The 7137-nt window shown below is 26.1% G+C and overlaps 1 long non-coding RNA gene across 1 annotated transcript; it reads right to left on the bottom strand.

Moving 5' to 3' along the window:
- Positions 1–2224: 2224 nt before the first annotated feature.
- On the bottom strand, positions 2225–6738 carry LOC126842264 (uncharacterized). The gene is made up of 7 exons (XR_007686295.1): positions 6706–6738; positions 5283–5318; positions 5052–5078; positions 4248–4322; positions 3821–3835; positions 2879–2983; positions 2225–2376 (listed from the first exon to the last, which is right to left on the bottom strand). It is a non-coding gene; the product is annotated as an uncharacterized LOC126842264 (long non-coding RNA).
- Between the last annotated feature and the right edge of the window lie 399 nt (positions 6739–7137).

A 7137-nucleotide genomic window follows, 5' to 3' on the forward strand; every position in this document is an offset into this window, starting at 1 on the left:
TATATCAAAGTATGAGTATTATAAGTCCAGGGTGTAAAACTGAAATAATTACAATAGCATAACATGTGTAATGTATTATGTTATTGAAATAAATTACCTAGGTAATATAGTATAGTTGTTTCTTTTTAGGGAGGAATGAACAAATACAATTTTTTTGTCAATAATGTATAAAAATTTAAAGCACACAATGTAGCTCGAGGAGTAAACAATTAAACATTTTAAGATATTTTTGATCGAAATATATTATTATTTTAATAATAATTAAACTATTAAAATGTATTCATACATTAATTTTTTTTTATAGATAACTAAATATTTGTTTACAAAATATTTTAAAATAAAAAACAGAATTGCATACATTATAAGTATTTATTTATAAGAAATAAACCATATATAGACTGGTTAACTATGACCCTCATACAACGTTACATTATTACACTCACAATCTTGTTTGTCGTTCCGGGTGGAATCTTGCAACTCAAATTTCGAGCACTTCCCGATTAGCTATCCGGCTGAAACTTTCAGGATAGCTCACAATTCAATGACAATGCATTATTAATTTACAAGAGGTTGAAAATTCCACCCCTAAGGGGGTTAAAATGGGGTCGATTTCTTGTCCGTTGTTCCGGGTGGAATCTTGCAATTCAAAAAGACTTATTTCTCACCCGCCAGCTAAAAATTATGCGTGGTGCGTTTGGGCGTAAACGGTGCTCAGATATGAGCGGTACCAGGTTCAAACCCGTTCCCATCATTACATTTTTTGCATTTTCTTACAACTTTTATGATAATTTATATAGTAATTACAACTAAATTTTAACTTTTATGATATTTTATACAGTTATAAATCTAAAATTATAAGCTTTTAAATTGATTACTAATTCTTATGATAATCCTTCTGACCATGCAGCCTTTTCTATAACATGTTATAAACTTTTTATAACATTGTACATTTAAATATATAGATACGTACATACGAAAACGAAAAAGAACAAAATAACTAAAGTAGATTAAAAAATTAATCTAAAAATAACGTTGTAGCGTATACATTTATTACCCTATGTATAAATTTGTATTTCAAGTTGATATGGTTTTATTAGCAAATTGTAATATGTTTGTGTACACAACACAAACGCGAAATCAATTTTTATATCAAAATAATGATTCGATTGTACAAAAACTAAGTGCGGTCATAAAATATTTAAATGAATCATTTATTGTCAAATCGAAAACAACAAACTTGAGAAATGGACAGTTTAATTAAAAAAGTTGATAAAATATATACGTTACCGTTTAAGTTTAAACAATTGATAAAGCTCGAGAAAATACTAAAAAATATGAAAATTTGAATATTGTCTTATATTGTAATATAGCGTGATCTAAAATGTTTTCAAAAAGAAAAACTAAAAAATTGAAGCTATTTTAAGAACAAACTAGTGTGAGACGTTAAGAGAATCACCCGGTATAAATCATAGAAATGTTACGATAGGCGATGATAACATGATGATTGCACGATGATAACTCCGTTTTTATTTGATAAATCATAGAAAAAACAATAAATATCATGGACGTTTTGTTATAACTGTTCACAAAATGGCAGCCTCCTATTAGTTAGCCTTTTCATAAGCAGCCGACTTATAGTCCATTAGGCGTTCCATATATCATATTGAGTTCAATGTTTGGTCGCAAAAGATTTTAATACAAGCTCTTTTTTTAAATATTTTAATTCTACAAAATTGACGTGAACAAGTAAATTAATAGCATTTGTATTGGATCAATAAAATAAAACGACGTGTCTTTTGTCGCCGACGACGCCGAAGCATTATAATTGCCTACACGAGGTGCTGTGTTACAAACTTAATACATATGGCCCAACGAGAGTTTTACCTTCGCAACATTTCCTAGGGAAAATATTATTACTTACTATTAATTACTTGGGATCCTACAAAGCACTTTTTTGATATCTTTTTCTTACTATGAATAAGAAACGTTTGAACATTTTATAAAATTTCAAATTTTTAAATCAAACTTGTAAAGGGTTAAAATTCAAAATTGAAAAAAGTGCCTCTGAGATTATGCAAAATGTTGAAATGGGCTATAATAATAGAGGAGGAATCATACACACACTGTTATTGAACACAACTATAATAATAAATCGGGTGAAAATATAGTAACCAAGTTTGAAAACTTGTACTAATGCAAAACAAGATATTTTTAATTTGCCAGATAGTAGAAGTTTATTATGAATTCGTGAAATACATGTTTTTGGTTTAGTAATAGTTTGGGTTCACAATTTAATTTTTTGTATTTATATTTATTTTGAAGCTGTATTTATAACTGTATATTTCTGCAAATTGGATTGTTGTCATTGGATCCACTCTGTCAAAAAAAAAAAAATATATAAACTTTATTAATTCATAGCTTAAATAGAATTAATTTTTATAATGTTACCTATGTTAAAAAAAACAATGTAATTTAATTATGTTTTGTATTTTCATATGATCACGTTAACGTTTCTACGCCATTATCAACGCGGTCAAGGAATTTCCTTGGATTAAAATAATAATTTCCTTATTATAGAAAAGGGAAAGTGAATAAATTCTCTATTAATCACCAAATTAAGGCCCATTTTCACGATGAAAGGAAACGCGGTAGTTGCTGTCACAATAGTAGCTATTGCGATAGTGATGGTAAAACTCTCAACGTATAAACGTATCCACCATAGTCCCTAATGCACTATTATGAAAGTGCTATCACACTATCAAGAGCGACTCGATAGTACTATGGCAAGAGTACTCTCATTGTGTGAACGTGCCTTTAATAACGTTTTCTTTTTTATTAAAAACAAATTATCTTTTAAAAATAATTAACGACTACCTACATTTGCACACGCATAGACTGCGGAAACATGTTTAAGCATTTGTATCTTAGTCCTCTTTCGTCGGAGTAGGCCCTATACAGGACTTTTCTGCGGCAGCTGAAACAACTTTCAAGTAAACAAAGTATTAGGTATTATTAAAATATAACGAAGACTATAAATCAAAATTAATTGATGTAAAATTTAAAATAAGCACATAATGATGTATTTTAATCTAAGTTGCACAACTGCACTAACCTTTATGCCTAGTTACACAGGGTGAATTTTTTATAATGGGTCACTCAATATCTCATTGAGTTTAATTAATAATTGATTATTTTTTTCCATTGTGTTTTTATATAAAGTGATCTTAATTTCTCACAAATTATTATGTTCCTACTCTACTCCTGAACTAGTTTCTTTGATGGAAACTTTTGGAACATAAATATGTTTGAAACTTTTTAAATTTAGAAAATTCTACTAAAAATGTTGACTGGTCAATAACCAGTTTTGGGTAATTATTTTTGAAGTTTCAAGTTTAGGGCAGGAGGGAAGGTGCAGTGTATTATAATTTTTATCTGGGTGCACTTATCCTCCTGTCCTAACTTTTAAACTTTTATAACTGTAAAAATAGTTATCTAAAACTGGCTATCAACCAATCAAAAAAAGTTGTAAAAAATATTACATAATATAAAAAAACTATGAAAAAAAAATTCAATTATTTATTAAACTCAGTGAGATATTGAGTGGCTCATGATAAAAAATGTATCCTGTATAAGTTATTAATGATAACATCACATTAAATCAAATTAAAGTAGAGCTCTATCACATTTTCAAAACAGGTATCCGTTAAAAGCTGTTAATTAAAAGATAAATTAGCTTTAATCGTGAATATTTTTGATATCATAGTTCAATTGTGCTAACAAAATTTAATTAAACAAAGTAATAGGTGATGAGAAAACATACTTTTTCCTGCACGGCCTAAAAACAAAAAAACAAAAAGCATTTTTCATTTATTTGAGAACTTTTATTAACCAAACATTTTTAATAGTATATGTAAGAAAATAATAGCTTTAAGTATAACATTTTTTTACACGATTTTAAAACTGTTAGGAGGGTTATTATTCTAATTCTAGAAGAAGAATATGTAATATTCTTCTTCTAGAATTAGAATAATACCACCAGCAACACATGAGATGTGTTAACATCTCATGTGTTGCTGGTGGTTTTAACTTACACAGTTATAGAGAAATGGTTCGATGAAAAACACGGGAAAAAGAAGGACAATGACAAGATAAAGAACTGACTTAATGGTATAAAAAAAAAATAATTATATTTTAAATATATAATAAAGAACGTGTACATTAGGTAATTACTACTGCCTATACTTTACTTTGAGTACGGTTTAACGCCTTCTCTTTTGACGCATCTTTTGACTTCTCTTCACTTGACGATTTACCACCTAAACCTTGAGGTTATACAAATCAAATTAATGTTTTGCTAACTTTAAATTAATGTAAAAAGTCTTTAATTTTCTGTTATATAATATTGTTTTCAACAATGTTGAGTAATATGTATAGTTCTAAAGAATTAAATTAATTTTCAAAAATGTATTAAAATATATGTGTTAAGAAAAAGAACTGACTTAATGGTATACAAAAAAAAAAAATGATTCAATTAAAAAATAAATGTATTCAATAATCTATTCGCAATTATTAAGTACTTTTAATAGGACTAAAAATAAAATGTAAAATAAAAAATATTATTTTTACAACATGTATTTCTAAAAAATAGTAAAAAAGTAAAAAGTAAAAAATAACTTTACTATAAGAACAATTTACCAATCGGTTGTAACACCATTTGCTTTTAGATGTCAATTACTTTGAAAACAACGGATAATTAACTACAATTCTAAAAAAAAGTTAAACATCTTTAATTTTTGACTAAAAAGGAAAGCTTAATCTCTAATCAACAAACTCCAAATTCATTGATTTTTGTAGTATTATACAACTTGTTTAAATTGTCTTAACAATTTTCGATTATAGAACTATTAACAATCCACATTTCAAAATAAATGAACAAGAGATTTAGGACGTCTAATTTAAGTTAGCTATAACCGTGATTATTTTTGGTACCACAGTTCAATTGTGCAAACAAAATTTAATGAAACAAAGTAATAGGTTATTAGAAAACATACCGAATTTGAATGTTGAACACCCAACGTCTAATACACAAAAAAATTTTAATTTATTTGAGAACATATTGTTAAACAACAAAACATTTTTAATAGTAAATATGTAAGAAAATAATCGATTTTAAATATAACATTTTTTACACGGCTAACATTTTCTACAAAAAAAATAATTACATTTTAAAAATATAATAAGGAATGTGTACATTAGGTAACTACTAACTCTACTGTTCATACCTACTACAACAGAATGTTTTAACTTCTTATCAGCACCTATAATCCAATAAAATATATATATCAAATTAATGTTTCCTAACTTTAAATTGACATAATAGTATTTAAAAACATAAAAATTAAATGAGTTTAATTAGAAATCATGTTTTATACAATTTTTTAATACTCTGGTGCAGCATTTACATAAAATAAATAAATCTTTATTGACATTTTTTAGACTTATCTGGCCTAGAATCATTTTCATCTACGATTTTTTTTAAATATTAACCTTTGAAAATTTATTAAAATGTCCACATTTTATATTTTTTGTTAGGAAACCAACAGGTTATAAAAATCAAATTATTGTTTTGCTAACTTTGAATGAATGTAAAAAATCTTTAATTTTCTGTTATATAATATTGTTTTCAACAATGTAGAGTAATATTTAAAGAATTAAATTTATTTTCATAAATTTCTTAAAATAAATGTAACAAGCTATTAATTAGTTTTCTCTGAGGTAGTCAAATTATCCATTATTGCTTCAATAACTGTAGTAAGGACTAATACTGGCTGCTTGTTTAGAAATATTGTCATTTTAAAATGGTATACATATAAATAAGCACGGAGAGTAATAAAAACAGATATGTATATATATGGCCCAAAACGCAAAATATGAACGATCTTTCAGGCCTCGTGAAATATTTTGAAATTTACCATGCATGTCTGTTTTAATGAAAAGAATATTTTAATTTTGTATTTTCAATTATTTTAGCCATAGTCGTGTAAAGTATTTTAAGTTTTTTTTGTTTACTTTGTATTTATCATTCTTGTATAGTATCTACTGCCATAAATATAAAACTATTAAAAAAAGGTGTCTTATGTAAAATTATCTAAGCTTTCTGAAAGAATATAGATTTTTTTTTTGAGAAACAGAATGTTAATAATTGAGTTTATAATTTTAATAAAAACAAAAAAGTACATTAACTTTAAACATAATTATTTCAACTATTTTGATTACTGTGATTTTTTTTTCAATTGCACTATGCAGCTTTCTAAAAAAGATGAGAAAATTTCTCAAATATTGGGCAACACGGAAAAATTAAACTTTTTAGATTATAAACTTAATTAAATGACTTTCTGTTACTCGAAAAGATCCATTATTTTCCAAAAGAAACTAATTTTTAACAAATATTTCTTATTTCCGAAGATACTATAAAAAAATGATTAAAAAAAAAGAGTAAAGGAAAAAACTAAAAATATGAAAACCAATTTATATGATAAGAACCAGAATAAAAGAAAAATAATTGATTTACTGTCGAAAAACATTCTTATTGTCGGAACACACATGGAGGTTGAATTTGGAAAAGTACCGCGGGGGAGTGCTCCAAAAGGTCGATCGTACTTGGTGTTTTGACCCATTTATTTTTAAGAAACAACGTAAATTTACTTAGCAACTTTTTTGTGTCCTCATTTTTCTCACCTAACCAACAGATAACACAAATAAAATAACTGTTTACTAACAAAAAAATGACATGATTTTGTATAGAAACATTACAATTGAGTAGATATCCATATTTACACATATTAGTACTGTCCTGGACGCAGTTTTTTTATTATAAAATTATTATTTTTATCAAATATTTTGTTTAATATTCGTACCGTGTAAATACTCCAAAAACAAATGTATAATAAAAGTAATCTTTAAGATACTGGTGTCTACTTTTAAGTCAATATTTTTACACGGTCATATTATACAATAAACCAGTAAATATATACAAGATTAGTAGAAAACGTGTATAAAAACGTATGAAAAATGTGTAGCTATTTATAATTTATAAAACATACTTGGAAATGGTCGACCTTGTGTGACTAAAATATA

The sequence above is a fragment of the Adelges cooleyi genome, unplaced genomic scaffold, assembly GCF_023614345.1.
Source record: "Adelges cooleyi isolate 19-005CV unplaced genomic scaffold, UGA_ACOO_1.1 ACOO_flye_CR_arks_rails_tigmint_CR_PRNA_480, whole genome shotgun sequence".
NCBI classification, from domain to species: domain Eukaryota; kingdom Metazoa; phylum Arthropoda; class Insecta; order Hemiptera; family Adelgidae; genus Adelges; species Adelges cooleyi.